At 42.5% G+C, this 22,616-nt stretch overlaps 1 protein-coding gene across 2 annotated transcripts in view; it reads right to left on the bottom strand.

Annotated features, from left to right (window-relative positions):
• Positions 1–22,616, bottom strand: part of LOC138297109 (protein Hook homolog 3) — an 803,252-nt gene that overhangs the window by 151,185 nt on the left and 629,451 nt on the right. The gene's annotated exons all lie outside the window — the stretch shown is intronic.

Genomic DNA, 22,616 nt, shown 5'->3' with positions numbered 1-22,616 from the left:
TCCTAACCAATTCTCAGAACAGAAATGTTCACATTCATCCAGACAGATAATTTGTTCCCAGTGCATGGAAGGTATTACCAAACAATTAAGATAAAGGGCTTTCAGATAACACAAAAGAAGACCTGCTGAACTACCGTTTTAAAATAAAGCTTAAGCTCTTGCATTTAATCTAAGCAATACTCTTTAACAAGTGCGTGTAGTGAACTGTTTGACTTTCTTGCAAATTTTATATACAAAGGGAGCCCTCTCAATGAAAGCAGTTATTAGCTGTTCCATCGCAGGTAGAAAGAACAAAGATCCCAGTCTTTACACATGCCCCCACCACAGCACTTTTTTTGTACATGTCACAATCCAATCAGATAGTTTGTTTTGTAGCAGCAAATAGTTGTAGAACTGCAATCAACACTACAAATGCCTTTCCATATTATTCATTAAACAGAAACAAAGATCCTGGGAATCCAATCTATGCAACGTATTTACAGCAAAAGATGAAAGTGGCACTGTAAGGAAAATTGGCAACTACACATATTGCTTCCAAAAGAATTCCTGCACCACCTTAAAGAAAGAAGTTTAACTTTTAAAGTAATTTTATTCTTAGAGAATACAGTGTAAGTTAATTATTCAGACAAAGTCAGCAGCCTAATCAGTTTTCAGCCAAACTATTCCTTGCAGAAACACTGTTTTTATTTCACATCAATCATTTGTAAAAGCTCAAATGGAGGCTAAATCAACTTAGCCAATGGCAGAATAAAATTCAATTGAACAGGAATATAAGGCAATGGTAAAACATTATCACCATGCCTGTAAAGGACTGGGAGATCGCAAAGAACAAAGACTACTCTGGTTCCCTCAAATGTGTTGATAAAGCCAATACATTTAGGCTGGCACCTGCAAACTTTCAACCAACAACAATGTGGACAATAGCTTCAACTGTAGTTGATCATTCCAGTAAAAGAATAGCCTAGCTCATCTATAGAAAAATCAATCTTTTCACCTGGTTTGCCTTTTTATGGGCTCTGGGCAGCAGGCATTTTGATTTCTGGGAAACTAAGGATTGCTGAACAGTGCTTAAATGCATATGGCATATTCCAGATGTGGACCTGCAGAGAAAGATTTCTCAGCTCACATTTGGAGAAACACCAGCAAGACAAGCTTAGAAACAGCCATGAGGAAACCAGGGCCAGGGCTAGAGGCTGTATGCTGAAAGCAACTTGGGTCTGCATAAAAATGCCTTTGTCATTTTTGTGACAATGCAGTTTGCTGGCACTTGCTAATCCTATGCTATAGAGCTTAATTGCACAAATGTCAAAGGGCTTCAACACTTTTATAGCTCGACGTGGATGGCACTGTGCTATTCCTATGCTTAAAAACTCTTCTAGAAAAACAGACATTTGAGGTGAGCAGATTTAAGGTGTTGGTGGTGTTAGAGTGTTCTATATAAAAATTATGCTGACCACCTAAAATCCGGGACCTACTCATATATATATTGCTCCCCCAAAATAAAAAGACCTATATAAATATATATTTAATATATAAACAAATACATATTCACAGGGTAAAGGCATGTTGCGTAAAGGCAAGTGCGACAAAGGAATGCACATTAATGTATTTTCCGGAGTTGGTTGCTCAATCACTTCACAGTGGCAAAATCTCCTGGGGCTCACATGTTTTGTCATTAATAATTCACACCTACTTCTCTAGGAAGGAGATGACCAACTGACAATAATCAAAGGCCTTGAAACACAAATGTCGTTTTGACTGTCCATTGGATCCTATAACACTTGCTTCCTTTGAAAGAAGTGGGTCTTGCAGGCACAGGTCAGCCTTTCGACATGTGGGGTGGGATAAGATGCACTAAAGTGGAGTGGGAGCAGATGTACTAAAGTAGGATGGGATTTTTCTGTGATCCACTAGGGGCTAAAGTTAGCTAGCTTCAGAGGGATTTGTTTAAGAGAGATAAAAATGCCAGTGAGATATTGAACTATTTTTTTTTGTATTTCTCTAGCACACACAGCTCTGAAATCCATGTTGTTTTTAACTGCCCAGATGAGACAGGAGTACAGCCACGGTATAGTAAAACCTATGCTGTGGTAGTGCAAGACCTTTAGTATTAGTTGTATGAAGGTTATTGCCAATCCCAGCTGAAGAACTCCTTTAAACGAGTTGCTCAGCCACCATCCACCTAAAAATATGACAAGAACTGGCTGAATGCTGGAAGTATTCCTCCCTTCATGATATGAAAATCTTTGCATTTCTGTTTATGCACCATCATCTCTCCCACTGCATTTCATACATTCATATTTACATATATTTGAGCCCACATTTTCATTTATAAACGTGTGCCAAATGCATTTATTGTTGACTGCATATGTGAAACATTATTTTGCTAGGGCATCAATTATTTATATATATACACACATTCATATGATTACATTTTATTGAAAAAAGTGAAGGTCTAACCAGATTAATTTGTTAATTTTTGCATTTGACATTAACCATTGATAGGCCTGCTCTTTTCAATATAATCAGAAAAGTGTATTTAGGCTTGATAAAGAGAAACATTAGGCAGGGAAGTATCTTCAACTTACTTAGAGACTTGGTTCATATGAGCTGACACTGTAAACATCCTTAAAGAAGGCCATAGCTTCTCAGAACCAGCTTGGTCTTATCCGGTGGATTGGGACACCTTAACTGAGGTACAGTGACACAGAAAGATCTTCTCTTAATACAGACCTACAAGCCTGTTGTTCAGTAATGGAATGTGGGCAAGTAAAAGAAACTCAGACAGGTGCTTTTGGTGCTAAGTCAGCTTAGCTACTGGCTAGAAGTAGGGGGTTGGTGAAACACACGCTGGTTCCATCATTCAATGCAATTAACTTATGATAAACCATCAGAATGTTGCAGCTCTTTTTAATATTTTGCTTATTAATTGCTTTCATAGTCATAGAGACATCTATACACAGTATCTGCACTACATTAGGACGCTGATATGATGAAAGTTAAAATAAATAAAAAATACATATAAACACACACATATATAAATAAATAAATAAATATATATATATATATATATATATATATATAATGTCACTTACCCAGTGTACATCTGTTTGTGGCATGTAGAGCTGCAGATTCACATGCTGTGCATATATCACCATCTAGTGTTGGGCTCGGAGTGTAACAAGTTGTTTTTCTTCAAAGAAGCTTTTTTCGAGTTACGGGATCGAGTGACTCCTCCTCTCAGTGATAGTGTGCATGGGCATCTACTCCTTTGTTAGATTGTTTTCCCCCAGAAGGGTGAAGTAAGGAGTGAAGAATTGTGTATGTACAAATATATATAGAAAGTGAACAGGATGTCCATGCAATGTATAGAAAATGTCACTTACCCAGTGTACATCTGTTCGTGGCATTAGTCGCTGCAGATTCACATGCTGTGCACATCCCGCCATCTGGTGTTGGGCTCGGAGTGTTACAAGTTGTTTTTCTTCGAAGAAGTCTTTTCGAGTCACGAGACCGAGGGACTCCTCCCATTTCGACTCCATTGCGCATGGGCGTCGACTTCATCTTAGATTGTTTTCCCCGCAGAGGATGAGGTAGGAGTTGTGTATGCTAGTAATAGTGCCCATGCAATGGAGTGAATGTGTATGTACATAATGAAGTTTAAAGTAATATATTTACAAATGTACAAATGTTTAAGATCTACTTCTAAACGGCTACAGGCTCCCGGGGAGGCGGGTGGGCGCAAATGAATCTGCAGCGACTAATGCCACGAACAGATGTACACTGGGTAAGTGACATTTTCCGTTCAATGGCATGTGTAGCTGCAGATACACATGCTGTGCATAGACTAGTAAGCAGTTATCTCCCCAAAAGCGGTGGTTCAGCCTGTAGGAGTTGAAGTAGTTTGAAATAATGTTCTTAGTACAGCTTGACCTACTGTTGCTTGTTGTGCAGTTAACACATCTACACAGTAGTGCTTGGTAAATGTATGAGGCGTAGACCATGTTGCTGCCTTACATATTTCGTTCATTGGAATATTTCCTAGAAAGGCCATGGTAGCACCTTTCTTTCTGGTTGAGTGTGCCTTTGGTGTAATAGGCAGTTCTCTTTTAGCTTTAAGATAGCAGGTTTGAATGCACTTAACTATCCATCTAGCAATGCCTTGTTTTGAAATTGGATTTCCTGTATGAGGTTTTTGAAAGGCAATAAATAGTTGTTTTGTCTTTCGAATTAGTTTTGTTCTGTCAATGTAGTACATTAGTGCTCTTTTGATGTCTAATGTATGTAGTGCTCTTTCAGCTACAGAATCTGGCTGTGGGAAGAACACTGGTAATTCTACCGTTTGATTCAAGTGGAACGGTGAGATTACTTTTGGTAAAAATTTAGGATTTGTCCGTAGAACCACTTTATTTTTGTGTATTTGAATAAATGGTTCTTGAATGGTAAATGCTTGAATTTCACTCACTCTTCTTAGAGATGTGATGGCAATTAAAAATGCAACTTTCCACGTTAAGTATTGCATTTCACAAGAGTGCATGGGCTCAAAAGGTGGACCCATGAGTCGTGTTAAGACAATGTTGAGGTTCCATGAAGGAACTGGTGGTGTAATTCTCTTTAGGCCTTCCATAAACGCTTTTATAACTCGTATCCTAAATAATGAAGTTGAGTGCGTAATTTGCAGGTAAGTTGAAATTGCAGTAAGATGTATTTTAATGGAAGAGAAAGCTAGTTTTGATTTTTGCAAATGTAGTAAGTATCCTACTATATCTTTTGCAGATGCGTGTAAAGGTTGAATTAGATTATTATGGCAGTAATAAACAAATCTTTTCCACTTATTTGCATAGCAGTGTCTAGTGGTAGGTTTCCTAGCTTGTCTTATGACCTCCATACATTCTTGTGTGAGGTCTAAGTGTCAGAATTCTAGGATTTCAGGAGCCAAATTGCTAGATTCAGCGATGCTGGATTGGGGTGTCTGATCTGTTGTTTGTGTTGTGTTAACAGATCTGGTCTGTTTGGTAGTTTGACATGAGGTACTACTGAGAGGTCTAGTAGTGTTGTGTACCAAGGTTGTCTTGCCCATGTTGGTGCTATTAGTATGAGTTTGAGTTTGTTTTTACTCAATTTGTTTACTAGATATGGAAGGAGTGGGAGAGGGGGAAAAGCGTAAGCAAATATCCCTGACCAGCTCATCATAACGTATTGCACCGAGACTGATCTTGTGGGTACCTGGATGCGAAGTTTTGGCATTTTGAGTTTTCTTTTGTTGCAAATAGATCTATTTGTGGTGTTCCCCACATTTGGAAGTAAGTGTTTAGTATTTGGGGGTGAATCTCCCATTCGTGGATCTGTTGGTGATCCCGAGAGAGATTGTCTGCTAACTGGTTCTGAATTCCTGGAATAAATTGTGCTATTAGGTGAATGTGGTTGTGAATCGCCCAATGCCATATTTTCTGTGTTAGGAGACACAACTGTGTCGAGTGTGTGCCTCCCTGTTTGTTTAGGTAATACATTGTTGTCATGTTGTCTGTTTTGACAAGAATGTGTTTGTGTCTTATTATGGGTTGAAATGCTTTGAGCGCTAGAAATACCGCTAACAGTTCTAAGTGATTTATGTGAAACAGTTTTTGCTGTATGTCCCATTGTCCTTGGATGCTGGGTTGATTGAGGTGTGCTCCCCACCCTATCATGGAAGCATCTGTTATTACGTATTGTGGCACTGCGAGATGTATGTTTGGCGGTCTATCAACACCAGATCTAGAAGCTGACCCTGTGCTTGTGGCCATTGTGATGCTAGGCACTGTTTCAAGGGCCGCATGTGCAACCTTGCGTTTGGGACAATGGCTATGCATGAAGACATTATGCCTAGTAGTTTCATCACCAGTTTGACTTGTATCTTTTGATTTGGATACATGGTCTGTATCACATTGTGAAATGTGTGAACTCTTTGTGGACTTGGAGTGGCAATCCCTTTTGCTGTGTTGATTGTTGCTCCTAAGTATTGCTATGTTTGACACGGCAGAAGGTGTGACTTTGTGTTATTGATTGAGAAACCTAGTTTGTGGAGGATTTCTATGACATATTTTGTGTGTTGTGAACACTGTCTTAGCGTGTTGGTTTTGATTAACCAATCGTCTAGGTACGGGAACACGTGTATTTGCTGCCTTCTGATATGTGCAGCTACTACTGCTAGGCATTTTGTAAAAACTCTTGGTGCAGTTGTTATTCCGAATGGCAACACTTTGAATTGGTAATGTATCCCTTGGAATACAAACCTTAGGTACTTTCTGTGTGAAGGATGTATTGGTATATGGAAATATGCATCCTTTAGGTCTAGTGTTGTCATGTAGTCTTGTTGTTTGAGCAGTGGGATTACATCTTGTAATGTAACCATGTGAAAGTGATCTGATTTGATGTAGGTATTTAATGTTATAAGATCTAGTATAGGTCTCAGACTTTTGTCTTTTTTGGGTATTAGAAAGTACAGGGAGTAAACTCCTGTGTTTATTTGTTGTTTTGGTACTAACTCTATTGCTTCTTTTTGTAGCAATGCCTGAACTTCTAGTCCTAGAAGATCTATATGTTGTTTTGACATATTGTGTGTTTTCGGTGGGATGTTTCGAGGGAATTTGAGAAATTCTATGCAATAACCATGCTGGATAATTGCTAAGACCCAAGTGTCTGTTGTTATTTCCTCCCAATGTTTGTAAAACTTGGTTAGTCTCCCCCCCACAGGTGTTGTGTTGGGGATTTGTGACCTTGAAGTCACTGCTTGTTTGGAGGAGTTTTGGGACTTTGGAACTTTCCTCTATTCCTTTGAAATTGTCCCCCTCTATATTGCCCCCGAAAACCTCCCCGCTGATACTGGCTCTGGTAAGTGGGCTTTGTTTGTGAGGTTGTGGCTTCTGTGGTTTGCCTTCGAAACCCCCCTCGAAATTGTGTCTTTCGAAATGTGCCTCTGCTCTGTGGGGAGTAGAGTGCGCCCATGGCTTTGGCCGTGTCAGTGTCTTTCTTAAGTTTTTCGATTGCAGTGTCCGCCTCCGGCCCAAACAACTGCTGTCCGTTGAATGGCATATTCAGCACAGCTTGCTGTATCTCTGGTTTAAATCCTGATGTACGCAGCCATGCATGTCTCCTTATTGTTACAGCTGTGTTGACAGTGCTAACAGCTGTGTCTGCAACATCCATTGCTGACCGTATCTGATTATTGGAGATACCCTGTCCTTCTTCTACTACTTGCTGCGCTCTTTTTTGGAACTCCTTGGGTAAATGTTCAATAAGGTGTTGCATCTCATCCCAATGGGCCCTATCATATCTGGCTAGCAAAGCTTGCGAATTGGCAATACGCCACTGGTTTGCCACCTGTGCCGCCACCCTTTTGCCTGCAGCATCGAATTTTCGACTTTCTTTATCTGGAGGTGGTGCATCTCCTGAAGTATGAGAGTTGGCTCTTTTGCGTGCTGCTCCCACTACAACAGAGTCTGGTGTTAGCTGTTGTGTAATGTACACTGGGTCTGTTGGTGGCGGTTTATATTTTTTATCTACTCTTGGAGTAATGGCTCTCCCTTTAACAGGCTCCTCAAACACTTGTTTGGAGTGTTTTAGCATTCCGGGTAGCATAGGAAGACTCTGATATTGGCTGTGTGTGGACGACAGTGTATTAAAAAGAAAGTTGTCTTCAATGGGCTCTGAATGAAGGCTGACATTATGAAATGCAGCTGCTCTTGCCACCACCTGTGCGTAGCCTGTACTATCCTCTGGTGGCGATGGTTTAGCTGGATAGCAGTCTGGACTATTATCTGACACTGGTGCGTCATAAAGGTCCCATGCGTCAGGGTCATCTTGACTCATTCCTGTATGAGTTGGGGATTGCATCATTGGTGGAGTGGCTACCGGTGATGGTTGCGGAGAGTGATGTGGGGATGGTGGCGGTGTTACTTGTTTAGCCACCTTTGCGTGTGGCTGTTTGTCCTTGTCATGGAAGGCAAGCTTGCGTTTCATTTTGACTGGAGGAAGAGTGCTGATCTTCCCTGTATCTTTTTGAATAAAGAGCCGTCTTTGTGTGTGATCTGGCTCTATTGCCTGTAATTCTTGTCCAAATCTATGTGTCTTCATTTGTGTGAACAGTCCTTGTTCCTCAGTGTAGGAACTTGTTTTCGGTTCCGAGGCTGGATATTTCGGTACCGAAACCTTTCCGGCTGCTTTTTTTGGCTCAGACGAAACCTTTTTTACTTTCGGCGTCGTGCTCTCTCGGTGCCGACCCGTTTCGGTGCCGCTGTCTCGGTGCTGAATCTACTCTGAGCCACTATCTCGGGCCCGAGATTGCTGTGTGCCGGTATCTCGACCGGAGTCGGATGACTTCGACACCAGCTCGCCCTTTTTCGGTGCTGATGAACGGTCACCTACTTTTCGGGTGAAGCCATGGCCTGTTGGCTGTGGCGTCCCCTGGGCTTTAGCGCTTTTCTCGTGAGTTCTTGGTTTCGACGTCTTACTCACGGTTTTCGGCGTTTCCTCGGGATCGATCTCTTCAGAGTCCGACTCCTGGGTGGAGAATGTTTCTTCCTCCTCCTCGAAACGCTCTTGTCCTGTCGGCGCCGACGCCATTTGCAGTCTTCTTGCTCTTCGGTCCCTGAGTGTCTTCCTGGACCGAAACGCTCGACAGGCCTCACAAGTATCCTCCTTGTGTTCTGGTGACAAACACAAGTTACAGACCAGATGTTGATCTGTATATGGATACTTGTTATGGCATTTTGGACAGAAGCGGAATGGGGTCCGTTCCATCAGCCTTGAAGAGACACGTGGCCGGGCCGACCAGGCCCCGACGGGGATGGAAGAAAAACCCCGAAGGGCCACCGGAGCTCTTCTTAATTCGGTGTCGATCTGTTGTAACTAACCTGATACCGAACGCAAACAATACCGACAATTTTTCCGAGATTCTAACTAACTTTCCGACCCGAAACACGGAGCGAAAAGGAACACGTCCGAACCCGATGGCAGAAAAAAAACAATCTAAGATGGAGTCGCAATGGAGTCGAAATGGGAGGAGTCCCTCGGTCTCGTGACTCGAGAAGACTTCTTCGAAGCGAAAACAACTTTTAACACTCCGAGCCCAACACCAGGTGGCGGGATGTGCACAGCATGTGTATCTGCAGCTACACATGCCATCGAACATACATATTTAAATGACAAAATACTACAACGGCCACAAGCTTTCGGGGAGGAGGAAGGGTGCATAAGAATCTGCAGCACTACATGCCACGAACAGATGTACACTGGGTAAGTGACATTTTCTGTTTGATGGCATGTGTAGCTGCAGATACACACGCTGTGCATAGACTGAAAAGCAGTTCTTCTCCCAAGTAAGCGATGGTTAGCCTGTAGGAGTTGAAGTAGTTTAAAATAGTGTTTTTAGCACTGCTTGACCAACAATATTCTTGTTGTCGAGATAACACATCTACACAGTAGTGTTTAGTAAATGTGTGTGGTGTGGACCATGTGGCTGCTTTACATATGTCTGCCATTGGAATATTTCCTAAGAATGCCATTGAAGACTCTCTCTTTCAAGTGGAATGTTCTTTAGGAGTTACCAATAGTTGCCTTTTAGCTTTAAGATAACAAGTTTGAATACACTTTACTATCCATCTAGCTAATCCTTGCTTGGAAATAGGATTACCTTTATGAGGTTGTTGGAAAGCGACAACGTTTTTTAGATTTTCTAAAGTCTTTCATTCTGTCTACATAATACATTAGAGCTCTTTTGAGATCAGGAGTGTGGAGAGCTCTTTCATCAACTGAATCTGGCTGTGGAAAGAAAACTGGCAATTCCACTGATTGAATAATGTGAAATAGCGAAACCACTTTGGGTAAAAATTTTGGATTTGTCCTAAGTACTATTTTGTGTTTGTGTACCTGGAAGAAGGGCTCTTCCAAAGTGAATGCTTGAATTTCACTTAATCTTCTTAAGGAAGTAATTGCTACCAAGAAATCAACCTTCCGTGAGAGAAATTGGAGAGCAGAAGAATGTATGAGTTAAAAAGGTGGTCCCATAAGTCTTGTGAGCACAATGTTAAGGTTCCAGGCAGGAGCTGGTGGAGCTGTAGGTGGAATAACTCTTCTAAGCCCTTCGACAAAAGTTATTATGACAGGAATTCTAAACAGAGAGGTATGTTGTCTGTTTTGGAGGTAGGCTGATATTGCTGTTAAACAAATTTGAAAAGATTAATATGCAAGATTCGCTTTCCGGAAATGCAGCAAATAAGATACAATATCCTGTACTGATGCCTTAATTGGATCAATGTTTTTAGATTGGCAGTAATAAACAAAACATTTCCATTTATTTGCATAGCACTGCATGGTTGTAGGTTTACGTGCTTGTTTTAGAATGTCCATACATTCTAATGGAAGCTGTAGGTATTCACATTCTATGACCTCAGGAGCCAAATTGCCAGGTTGAGCATACTGGGATTGGGATGCCTGATCTGACTCTTATTTTGAGTTAATAGGTCTGTTCTGTTTTGGAGCTTGTAAATATGGTACTACTGACCGATCCAATAGTGTTGTGTACCAATGTTGACGTGCCCATGTGGGAGCTATGAGTATCATAGTGAGGGAAGTGTGACGTATCTTGTTGACCAGAAACAGAATTAACGGGAGAGGGGGAAAAGCGCAACCAAATATCCCTGACCAATTGATCCACAGAGCACTCTTCCCTCGGATTGAGGGTGCGGGTATCTGGCCGCGAAGTTTTAGCGTTTTGTGTTTTCGCTTGTTGCAAAAAGGTCTATGTTTGTTGTTCCCGACATCTGAAAGTAATATTGAATTACTTGTGGGTGAATCTCCCATTCGTGTATTTGTTGCTGTGTCCTGCTTAAGAGGTCCACTAGCTGGTTGTGTATCCCTGGGATGTATTCTACTAGCAGGTAAATGTGATTGTGAATTGCCCTTTTCCAAATTGTTTGTGCTAGAAGGGACAACTGGGATGAGTGTGCATCCCCCCCCAGTTTTTGTAGATAAAACATTGTTGTCATGTTGTCTGTCCTTATTACAACTTTTTGTGTATGATCTGTGGTTGGAATGCTTTGATGGCTAAAAACACTGCCAGCAATTCCAAGTGGTTTATGTGATAAGTTTGCTGGTTTGAGTCCCATTCCTCCTGTATTGTAAGATTGTTGAGATGGGCTCCCCAACCTGTCATGGATGCATCTGTTATGATTATGGTCTGAAATACAGGGTCATGAAATGGCCGCCCTTTTGATAGGTTGGTGTGATTCTACAATTGCAGATATTTGTAAGTTTAGCGGTCTAACAACACTAGATTCTGTAGTTGACCCTGTGCCTGAGACCATTGTTGCGAGAGATACTGTTGCAGTGGTCTCATGTTTCGACGTACATTTGGAACTATTGCTATGCATTATGCCATCATTCCTAATAGCCTCATGACAAACCTTACCGTGTAAGTTGGATTGACCTGCAATTGGGAAATGAGTGTGAAGCGCTTGTATTCGTTGTGGATTTGGGCAGGCTAATACTGACTGAGTGTTCAGAATTGCTCCTAAATAAGGTTGAATTTGTGCTGGATGAAGGTGAGATTTCTGGTAATTGATTGTGAACCCTAATTTGTGTAAGGTTTGTATTGGGTGTGCTGCTGACAGTTTAGAATGGTGCTGGCTTTTAGTAACCATTCGTCTAGATAAGGGAAGACATTTATGTGCTGTCTTCTGAGGTATGCTGCGACTACAGCTAGACATTTTGTGAATACTCTTGATGCTGTTGTTACCCCAAAGGGTAATACTTTAAAATGATAGTGCTTGCTTGCCATTACAACTTTAGGTACTTGCGGTGAGCTGGGTGTATAAGAATGTGTAAGTAAGCGTCCTTTAGGTCTAATGCTGTCATGTAATCTTGTTTTTGTAACAAGGCAACAACATCCTGTAGAGATACCATGTGAAAATGCTCTGACAGGATATATTGATTTAGAGGCCTGAGATCGAGAATAGGTCTGAGAGTACCATCTTTCTGTGGTATGAGGAAGTATAGAGAATATACTCCTGTTCCTTGCTGACTGCTGGGAACTATTTCTATTGCCTCTTTTAGAAGTAGAGATTGTACCTCTTGTTTCAGTAGAGCTATGTGTTAGAGAGAGAGCCTGTGAAAACGGGGTGGAATGTTTCGTGGAGTAGAGATGAGTTCTAGGCAATAACCATTGCGGATAATTGACGGTACCCATTGACCTGTTGTAACTTGTTGCCATCAAGAATGGAAATGTTGCTGTCTTCCTCCCACAGGACATGTATGTTGTTGTGGATTGGATGGGAAGTCATTGTTTTGAGGAGGTAGAAGCACTCTTTGAGGCAGAGAATTTACCTCTGGACCTGAAATGTCGTCCTCTGTAAGACCCTCTGAAGGACCCCCTAGTGTAATACTGTTGTCCCTGCTTTGAGTGGAACGTGGAAGCCTCTGTAGCTTGTGATTTCAATCCTCCTCTAAATTGAGGTTTACGAAAGGAGACCCTAAATGGTGTAGTACAAAGGGCTCTCATGGCCTTTGCTGTTTCTGAGTCCTTTTTGAGTTTATCAATGGTTGTGTTCACCTCTGGTCCAAAAAGCTGCTGTTTATTGAACAGCATATTAAGGACTGCCTGCTGAATCTCAGGTTTAAAACCTGAGGACCTTAACCAGGAATATCGCCTGATGGTAATGCTGGTGTTTATTCCTCTAGCTGCAGTATCAGCTGCATCTAAAGCAGACCGAATCTGATTGTTTGCGATAGCTTGCCCTTCTTCCACTATTTGATGCGCTCTCTTTTGATGCTCTATGGGGAGATATTGCAGGAATTCTTGCATCTCATCCCAAAGTGCCCTGTCGTACCTAGCTAAATAGGCTTGGGAATTAGCAATACGCCACTGATTGGCTGCTTGTGTTGCTATCCTTTACCTGCTTCATCAAACTTGTGGCTCTCTGTCAGGGGGAGCAGTAACCCCAGAGGACTGGCTGTTTGCACGCTTCCTGGCTGCATTGACTACAATGTAGTCTGGTGGTAATTGCTGAGAAATATAAATTGGGTCTGCTGATGTAGGCTTATATATATATTTTTTCAATTCTGGGTGTTAAAACTCTAGCTTTAACAGGCTCTTTAAAAATATCATCTGCATGTTTGAGCATACCAGGGAGCATTGTGTAAACACAGGTACTGCTTGTGAGTTGAGTATAGGGTGTTGAAAAGAAAATCCTCCTCTAATGGTTCAGCATGCATTTGCACCCCATGATATGCAGCTGCCTTGGAGATAACCTGATTGTACGCTGCAGTATCCTCGGGTGGAGATGGTCTTGAGGGATACAAATCAGGATTGTTAGGTGGGATTAGATCAGAGTCATACATATCCCACGGATCTATGGTATAACTAGTATCACCTCTATCTTCGCTGAGTGAGTGTGTGTGGGTGAAGGTGGTGGAGTAATAGGTTGTGGAGAAAAGGAAAGTTGAGGCGAATATGGTGGAGAAAGCTCAACAGTTTTTGGCTTTTCCTTTTGTTTGTAAATTTTCACCGGTGACGGGTAGTATCCAGAGTTTCCTGGAATGCTAACTTCTTTTTGGTAAGTGGAGGCGGAGAAGCAATAATTTTTCCAGTCTCTTTCTGGATTTGAATTCTCCTTTGTTTATTGTCCATAACCTCCAGGATAGGCTGAATGTCTGATTCATCCCCTTGTTGGTCTAAAGCATGTTTTGTGCCTTTAAAAGAATGCTCTGTAAGTTTCCTGGCAACATGCTTCATTCGACTTGAAAGACCAGTTTCCTCTGTCTAAAAAGTTTTTTTCTTCTCCGAAGGTGGACTCCAATGTTTCATCTCCAAACCGGAGCGAGGTTGTTTCAGCTCCAAAGTAGCAGGGTGGCGACTTGGCTCAGAGGTGGAATCCTGTATCGTTCGCCTCAACACCGAAACAGATGTGGTAGCTTGTTGAGGGACTGTCTTGGCCTTTTCAGCACCAAACCCGAAGGTTGGTCGACAATTGTTTCTTTTCAGATGGAACCATGGCTAAGAAGCAGTGGGTGCACCCAAGGCCTTGCGAGGTTTTTTACTTGCTGGGGTTGAGGCTGGTGTACACTCACATATTGCGCCGCAGGTACTTCCTGGCTGTCCTCTTCCGAATCTTGCTCGGAGTCTGAATCTGGAATGGAGATTGCCGTTTGTACCTGTTCTTCGCCAAAGATGTCAGTGGTGGGCTCTGTGAATTTCGACGCCATCTCCAATCTTCTTGCTCTTTGATCATGTAATGTTTTCTTCGATCGAAAAGACAGACATGCTTCACAACTTTCTTCCTGATGATCTGGAGAAAGGAGAGATTACACACCAAGTGCTGGTCTGTGTATGAAAACTTGGCGAGGCACCGAGGACATAATCGGAATGGAGTCCGATCCATGAGCCTGTGACGCAGTAGGCCCAAAGAGGCCCGAGAAGGGCGTGGGTGCACCAAAGGGCGGTTAACAAATTCCGAAGGTATGATTGGATTGAGTGCAGTAGAAACTATACCAATGGTAAGAAAAATGATGGAAAGTTCAGAGAAGTACCAAACCGAAATCCCCATAAGGAGAGGGAACATGTTCGAACCTGACGGCAGGAAAAAAACAATCTAACAAAGGAGTCGATGCCCATACACACTATCACTCGATCCCATGACTCTAAAAAAGCTTCTTCAAAGAAAAACAACTTGTAACACTCCGAGCCCAACACTAAATGGCGATATATGCACTGCCTGTGTATGCTGCAGCTACACATGCCATTGAACACACCATATATATATATATATATATATATATATATATATATACACACACACACACACACACACACACACACACACACACACACACACACACACACACACACACTGGAAGATGCAGGATCACAAGAAAACAACAGCCAGCCAGGGCAAAAATCTGGATCCCAAAGGATACAATGAGCCACAAGAAAATGTAATATCCAAGAAAGAAGTGACTCAAACAGATGATCTCACTAAAGAACAAAAATATATTTCTACTACAACATTTCACCTTCCGCCTTCCTCAGGTAGTACAAGATTGTTTGCTCAGTGGCTGCACAGCTGACACTGGTGGATTTTCAAAAAGCATCATGAGTGAAGATTCCAATTGGAATGTGGAATCAATGCAGTCCTGAGAACTCTTCAGATATGCAGAAATCAAGTGGTATTGTCAGTGATGTTCAGTCCATCTGGATGCATTTAAAATCACTGCATCCAGATGGACTGAACATCACTGACAATACCACTTGATTTACATTCCCACAAATACACCTATACAGCCACTCACACAGCTCCTGACACACCCACACGGCCACTCACACACACAGTCACTCTCACATACACTCAGATCCACACAGCCGCTCACCCCCCCACAGATTTGCATCCCCACTAACACACACAGAGCTACCGACACTTTCAGCCACTCACATACCAATTTACACATGCACACACCTACTCACATAAACTCATACACCCATACAGACACACAACCACTCACATTCACATTCCCAGTAATTCCCCGTACAGTCAGGCACACAGCTACGGACACCCACACAGCCACTCAGACAAGCGCGCGCACACACACACACCCTCACAGCCACTCTCACTTACAGACCCACACAGCCACTCACTCACAGACCCACACAGCCACTCACACACCCGGATACAAGCACTCAGTCACACATACTTAAGACACCCACACAGACATTCACATCGCCACTAACACAACCACTCAGATACTGACATAGCCACACAGCCATTCACAAGCCTATTTACATATGCACGCACACACACACTCAGACTCAGACAGACACTCATTCACATAGCAACTCACACATCCAGAGAGCCACTTACACAAGCACTGAGGCACCCATACAGCCACTTATACACCTATTTCTATTTTTGTATTCTATATGACATTACATAACATTTGCTTCAGTCTTCTTTCATATTTCATAGGTTTATTTCCCTTGGTAAATAATAAGGTAGTCAGATGTGCTGCTTTCATTTCACATATGCGTGGTATGCTACATGCATACATAGAATAACTTACAGACACACAATTGCTAAAAAACATAAAACACTTAGTTCTTTCTCTGACCAGCTGAAGTGGTGCTAAAAAGATGTGGCTTTTTAGTAGACTTTTTTGTTTTTTTCTTTTGGAACAAAAATAACAAGGGCAGTAAAAGGAGCAAGGGAAGGAAACTTGGAAGAAGCAACTGGCTTCAGTCTTTAAGAGGAGTGGAACGGTGAGGAGTAAAGAAAAAATTAACAGATGTGGTTTCTGACAGCATACATGAAGTCGACAACGGATGACATTTTTAGTCACAGTGGCATATGACACTTGTCACAATGAGTGACCATGTCTGGTAATTTCTGTGAGACAGAAGGGATGGTAATCATCTGGTCCAGTGGTAAGAGTACCACAGATAATGCAGCTGCGGATGATGCTGTGCCACCATCCTCTCTCGTCATCTTCTCATATATCCTTGTATGTAAATTTTTTAGATGTGTCAACATGAGAATGTGCGGTGTGTATATTTTTTGCCTGCTCGTCTGCAGTTTTTTGTTGCATATTCTGCATTGTACAATGTTACCAACAACTTTCTTTTCTCTCGATGGGATGGAGAAACGTTTCCACACACCAGAGGTGGCAAGTCTTCATCTTCATCCTGCTCTTACTATTCTCTTCTATCTTCCAAGAAGACCTCTTGATTTTGAAACTGTGTTCTTTTGGAGTAAAGCCAAAAAATGATGCACCTGTGGTTTTCATTCTTCTCCAGGGAGATGTGGAAGCCAAATACCTGATTAAGCACGTGGTTTGTAATGTGCATGTGTGTGGACTTTTAGGGCGCTCAGAATCCTCCAGCGGGAGAAGGATGCAGGCTGTACCAGACAATGAGGTTCATGAGGCCGTACAGCTGCTCACTGACAGCCCACTGAAAAGGACTTGTTGCTGCAGAGGAGCTCCAAGTGGGAAAACCTGCTTCATCAGTACAACAATGTCCAGCCTTGGTTGGATTGTCTTGGGTGGTTGGTCTAGGTCTTCTGGCAGCTGGAAGTCCAAAACGATTTCCAAGTCCCAATCTTTTGCAGTTTGTAGAAGTTCAGTTAGGCAAAGTCACAGGTCCTAGGGTACCAGGGACAACACTTATGGGGTCAAGAGTCGTCACTCCAGCAGGACAACAGCAGGGTCAAGTTCAGGTCAAGATGCAACTGGTGAGCTGGGCACTACAGGAAAAAGAAAAAAGATTTCTTGCAGGTTGTTGTGTTCTTGTAGCAACTCAGATCAGCCAACTGACCCTTGGAATGTTCTGTTTTGTCCTTGATTCAAGCGGGAGAGGTCCAGCCCCTCAGGTCTCCAGATGCTGGTGCACATCTTTTCCTGTTATTTCGGCAGTTCAGGCTGGACTGTTCCCATAGGGAACAGGGTCAGGACTGATTTGCATATGGCTGGGTCCGAACTGGGGTGGCATGGTGAACAAAAGAACAATGGATTAAATCCAGACCTGTGACAGGGGTGAGTGTTTGAAAAGTTTCAACACTCTGTCCATCATTTTATTTTGTGATGTTGCCTTGTGCGCCCTAAGTGGCTAGGGTATGCCCAGACGTGGGTCCCTTCCTTGCTGCGCCACTGGATTCAAGCTAGGTTGGCTGATGAAGGGTGATACCCTGAAACCAGTACCACGATGCTTGAATCCTGTCCAGGGAGGACCTGGCCTAGCAGTTCGGGCTGGGATGCTCCCATTGGGAGCATGGTCATGACTGATTTGCATATGGCTGGGTCCAAACTGGGTGACGTGGCAAGCAAAGTAACAATGGATTAAACCCAGATTTGTGACTGGGGGCGAGTGTTTGAAAAGTTTCAACACTCTTTCCATCATTTTATTTTGTGATGGTACACTCCAGAACTTCTCATAGTGGATCCCCAATGGATGGCTTATAGACCTCACATCATCAATACAGACCTTTCTATGGGCACACCGCCCACCCCACATAGCGTGGGCCAATTGCAGGAGGTCAGTTTAAGAGGGCAGAATGGGGATAGCAGACCTTCAGATGTAATACAGGGTGACAATTTATAGTGGTCAATGACTGGTTATCAAAAAGGTGGCACAACCCTGTAATCAGGAATAACCTTGACAAGGTGATGGGACTGTTCTACACAGACCCTTTCCACAATGCCTCCCGGAACCTACCCAGATAATCTTTATGATCTGGTGTGCAGCCCTGCGCCATGCTTCATGAACTGGCAAAACATAACAACATAATAAACCACACTGTGAAGACGAAGATACCTCCACAAGGTTGTAGGGCTCCAGGACTTTCGGACATGGGACACAAAATTAGGATAAATGTGGCCGGGGAGCCATATTCGTTCATTCAAGGATCTCTAAAACCAATGAACAAGTTACTGAACTTTGGTAATGCATTATCTGGTAGAGAGTCTATCTAGCTGCCGATTCCTTACCTTAGAATTCGCCGGCATAAGTTTGGAATCCGGAACTTTTGCTCAGAAAAACCCTTGTGCGCGTCATCAGGTGGCATTGTTGGAGCCGTTCATGACGTCTCGGTCACCTATGAAGGCACCACCCAGATGCGCATATACATCAGTTCCTTTCCCACAAACTTCTATGCCAGAGGCGCAGTCATGAAAAGAACCAACAGTTTGTCTGTGCAAAAACTAGGGCCCTGAAAAGGACACACTCTAACCCTATTAGACATGTCCATAGAGCGGGGAGGCATGGGTGGGTGTAAGGAATCTGCAGCTAGATAGAGTCTCTACCAGATAATGCGTTACCAGAGGTAAGTAACCTGTTTATGTGATAGAGACGTCTAGCTGTAGATTCCTTACTTTAGAATAGATACCTAAGACATAACCTCTTGGCGATGGGCTGCGGACAGATTCTCTACACAGAAAGGTTCTGCAGGCCGGAACAGGCAAAGTGTCCATCTCTATGGACCTGACTGGCCTGGTAGTAATGTCTTGCAAACGTGTGCAATGCTTAACGCTTTGCTGCCTGACAGATATCTAGGACGGGAACACCTCATGCTAGTGCAGTGGTAGCAGCCTTGCCCTTGGTGGAATGAGCCCTCAAGCCCTCAGAAGGCAGCTTCTTGGCCAGTGCGTAGCAGATCGTAATGCAGAGAACGATCCAGCGTGAAATGGCTCATTTCTGCACTGCCTGATCATTCTTTGCTCCCACGTACCCCACAAAGAGTTGGCCATCCACCAGAAACTCTTCTGTGGGGTCAAAGTAGAATGCTAACGTTATTTTTGGGTCCAGTCGGTGGAGTCGCTCCTCTTCCTTAGAGGGATGCGGTGGAGCCCCAGAAACATACACAGATTTGAAGTAAATGGTGGGAATATTTTAGTCTCTGACTTCGATGACTGGATGTATGACATGATGCTTCATAATGGGTGGGGTGGTGCCAGTGTGACAATGGTGATATTTATGTTCCAATACTTGTATAAGCTAATAAAAGTAAATAAAATTAATTATTTTAAAAAAATAATTTCCATTGGAGACACCACTCTGGACCTTTGTTTTTCAATACAAACTTGTAAAGCACACCAAACAGGGCAGAGTTTTTCTATTTCAGTCAAATTTCTGATGACCTTCTAATGGCACTAGTACATCTCAAAATGTTCTGAAACTACTATGGGATGAGGGCTCAACTTGCATGATAATGTCTGACCAAGTTAAGAGAATCTTTCTGTACACAGCTCTGATCTGTTAGATGCACTGTGTATGGAGCAATATATTGGTTTCATCCAGTGCAGTAACATCACTGCGTCTCAGTACACATTATTGATCCCAGACCCTTACATTTGTTCACATAGTGCATAGCTGTAGTGTTGTTGAAAGAGACCAACAAATGCTTCCTCCTCCACTCAATGACAAAGGCTGTCAGTACCAATCTGACTGCACTGAGATCTAAAACATTTCTATGGAGTGGGGTCCTCTTGTCCTACATAGGGTCAGAGTGCCAATTCTGTCAATGATGCCTTCACCTTAGTCTAAAAAAGCAAGTTCCTGACTTCAACAAGACCTTTGCCCTACCGTCATAGTAAATTTTGCCAACCTATCTCGCTTTCCTAGGAGCAGTTTGATCATCTCTACAAGGTGACGTAACTACTGGGTTATCAGTCAATACAGGGATTGTATTGCCATTATTTTGTGAGGTACTGGCAGAATACAAGAAGCTATAAAACCCAAGAATCTCAGGAACTACACTGCTGCTTGCTCGGTCTTGGTTAACGCCACATCATTTAAGTGATGAGCTCTATTTGAAGGTGAAAATGTTTTTCACAGAGTTAATTCTGTCACTGTTCTAATAAGCTATCTGGTGCTTTGCCACAAGCCTTGAACACTGAAGATGCAATAGAAATACTGATTGTGAAGAGAACATTGTTCTGTAAAGCATGATTAGGATAAGCTTCAAGCCATCCTTGTGTGTGTGGGGGGGGAGGGGTCATGGACACTCTCTACAGGCCTACATGTGCTCACACTATCACAACACCTGTGCTGACTAAAGATTCCAAAACGAGATGTGGTACCAAGCACCATGACGTCAAGGTAGATCATCAAAAGCGCTAAGAAGTCTCAAATGGAGAGACCGCCTTGGACGTTTATTTCTTCATAAACATGCAGGGCACCCTGAGAATTCAATAGGCTGAGTTTATTTACTTCGGTCAAATCACTGAAGCTCTTCTGTTGCGTGCACTTCTTCTAATGTTTTTTTTTTTTTTTTTTTTTTTTACAATAGTTACCATTTTTCCCTTTTAAACTCTTTACACAAATTCTCTAATGGTTATATCTGACAGAAAATTCTTGAAATGGTACTACTTTACGAGTTACAGGATTCACAAATCTCACTTTGCCCTTCCCATACCAAGGAGACTTACACCAGCCCCACCATCACTACATGAATACTGTGTTACAAGCAGTTATGAAAATTCTTTTTAGGCCTCCAGAGTCTGGCAAGTAGTTTACTGTTTCACCAGTTGTCCCCTCCTCCTTTAAGTCTTTTTTGACTGAAATTGTGTTTGAAAGTTTCGACTTCTTCCCAATCTGGGTTTTTATATTTGGTTCCCATCCTAATCGATCTTTTTGTCCACAACACCACCTCGGTATGGACCCAGCTGTATGCAAATCATTCTTGCCCCTCCTCCTCCTCGGAACAGTCCATCTCAAACTGCAAGTCCAGGTCCTCCCTGAACCAGAACACTAGCAATCTAGGACCAGTTTCGTCCTAGTTAGGGCTCTTTAGCCAGGTATAGCTTAGCTCCAGTGGTACAGTGAGCCCGGGACCAAAGTCTGGGAACACCCAACGCACTAAGGAGAGCAAATGCAAATACAACAAGGTGATGGATGGAATGTCTGAATTAATCTCATTCATTTCAGCAAGACTGAAAATATTTTGAGTGATTCTAGGCCATTTCAAAGCTTTAGAATGTTTTTCTGTTATGAGATCTATCACTTAGACCCATCACCCATTTTACTGGCATCAGGATGGATTGTTTGCTGGATTAACAGACCTCCAGACAAATACTACCATGTAAAATGCTGCCATAGCATCTATTCACTTGTGTCACATTACTGATGGCAGAGTTGAGAAAACTCAACATTCAAAACATGCACCAGACAAATAACTGGCTATCATGAAGTAACACGTGTCACATGATTCCTCTGCATTTCCCTCAAAATAAACCTTCGGACACAGGGAACCAAAACTTGTTGCCCTAAATGCCAGAAAGTGGATCAACAAAAGACAAAAAAGAGCCTATTGGTCTTTTGTGTAGGAGCTTGTTAAATTTATAAATGTCCCCCTACTTCATTGATCTCAAATTCAGATTGGAATAAACTCACTTTCAAAGAGCTATAGAACACATTATTACCTTCTACAATGCTTTTTCTTGAGAACACTCTAAACGCAAGTTTCTCATCTTTAGAATATCGCCAAGCGATATACAGGATCCTCAAACTTTTGCAGCTTATCTTAAGTGCCAAAAGTTGGTGTTGTCTGGATCTGTGTCGACTCTGCTCTGCTCAGAAAGTTATGAATGGAGCCATATATAGGTGGCATCCATGCATGCTGACATAAGTTTCTTTCTGGATACTGTCTATGCCCTAAGAGGCCAAGGGTAATCAATTGTGCCAATATGCAGAACTCTAACTTGGGACCTTTTTAGGTGGAAAACATGCTATTTCACAGACCTGGGAGGTAAGAGAGCGGTGTGGAATCTGATGTTAAAAGCATCCACCAGAAAGAATGTTACAGAAGGTAAGTAACCTTTTCTTCTGATGTATACTTCTACCCACAGATTCCTCACTACTAGAATATATACCTAAGCAGTGCCCTCCCAGGTGGTGGGGCTGTGGGATGGCTCCGAACAAGAAGTCCTGCACATTTTATTTAATTTGCAAAGTATATAAAAGAAATGAGGCCTGATGGGCCAAAACACAATCAAACAAGGATCAGTGACATCATATGGAAGAGAAAGGTACGAATGCGCATGTAAATACCTTGCTCCACTGCATCCCTCGCATTCAATGACACACAGCGAATTCCTGACAC

This window comes from Pleurodeles waltl, chromosome 1_2, assembly GCF_031143425.1.
Source record: "Pleurodeles waltl isolate 20211129_DDA chromosome 1_2, aPleWal1.hap1.20221129, whole genome shotgun sequence".
Taxonomy (NCBI): domain Eukaryota; kingdom Metazoa; phylum Chordata; class Amphibia; order Caudata; family Salamandridae; genus Pleurodeles; species Pleurodeles waltl.
Note: the sequence above shows the minus strand (reverse complement) of the source record. Positions and strands in the feature narration are given on the sequence as shown.